This window comes from Marmota monax, unplaced genomic scaffold, assembly GCF_021218885.2.
Source record: "Marmota monax isolate L192 unplaced genomic scaffold, Marmota_monax_Labrador192_F-V1.1 WCK01_AAM20220418_F8-fsc01238, whole genome shotgun sequence".
Taxonomy (NCBI): domain Eukaryota; kingdom Metazoa; phylum Chordata; class Mammalia; order Rodentia; family Sciuridae; genus Marmota; species Marmota monax.
In genome coordinates this window covers 11,962-13,290 of record NW_026693750.1, presented here as the reverse complement: position 1 = coordinate 13,290, position 1,329 = coordinate 11,962, and positions in this window count along the sequence as shown.

The window sequence follows — 1,329 nt, the reverse complement described above, 5'->3', positions numbered from 1 at the left end:
TCATGTAATCATGGTGTGGGGTAGCTACAATGCCCAGCTGAGATGAGGTGTGAAGGAGCATAAGGGGAATCAAGATGGCTGCAAGTAATGCCATGTGCTTAAACTGTGGCCCTGAGGACCTCCGTGTGGGTAGAAATCAACATAAACTATGCCGCAGAGCCCTCTGTGCCTAACCATTTGTCAATCTTTTAAGAACCAGGTATTTCATGGTTTAATTTAATTACAGCATGGTTTACATACCAGGTTCTTAAAATCATGGCATGTATTCAAATTTTTTAATTAGAGCAGCAAAATCTTATCTGTACAATTATTCTGTGTATATTTCTGTGTTATATGATTTTCAGTGTACATGCAATTGGGTGTTTATGTGTGTGTGTATATATATATGAAATCAAACATCAGTATCAATGGGAGAAAATAAGTACATGTGCGTATGCATTAATACTCACACATGATTTCTTCTTCTTCTTTTCACATTGGTATTAGTGTTTTATATCAAGATAATTTCCAGCATTGGTACAGACAGAAAGAAGGCCATTTTACATTTTTTAATAATAATTCAATATTTCATCATGTAAAATAAACCAACAAAAATTTTAATTTATTTTTTAAATAAATGACAGTGGACACATTACAATTCTTACTAAACATATAGAGCACAATTTTTCATATCTCTGGTTTTACACAAAGTATAATCACACCAACTTGTGTCTTCATACATGTACTTAGGGTAATGATGTCCATCTCATTTCACCATCTTTCCTATCCCCAGGCCCCCTCCTTTACCCCCCCCACCCCTCTGCCCTATCTAGAGTTCATGTATTTCTCTCATGCTCCTTGTCCCTACCTGCTTATGAGTCAGTCACCTTATAACACAGAAAACATTCAGCATTTGTTTTTTTTTTTTTTGGGGCGGCGGGATTGGCTAATTTCACTTAGAATTATCTTCCTCAATGCCATCCATTTACCTGCCAATGCCATGATTTTATTCTCTTTAATTGCTGAGTAATATTCCATTGTGTATATATATACCACAGTTTCTTTATCATTCATCTAGGTTGGTCCCACATTTAGCTATTATGAATTGTGCTGCTATAAACAGTGATGTGGCTGTGTCTCTGTAGTATGCTGTTTTTAAGTCCTTTAGGTATAGTCCAAGGAGAGGAATAGCTGGGTCAAATGGTGGTTCCATTCCCAGTTTTCCAAGGAATCTCCATACTGCTTTTCATATTGGCTGCAACAATTTGCAGTCCCACCAGCAGTGTATGAGTGTACCTTTTCCCCACATCCTCGCCAACACTTATTGTTGTTTGTCTTCATAATAATAGC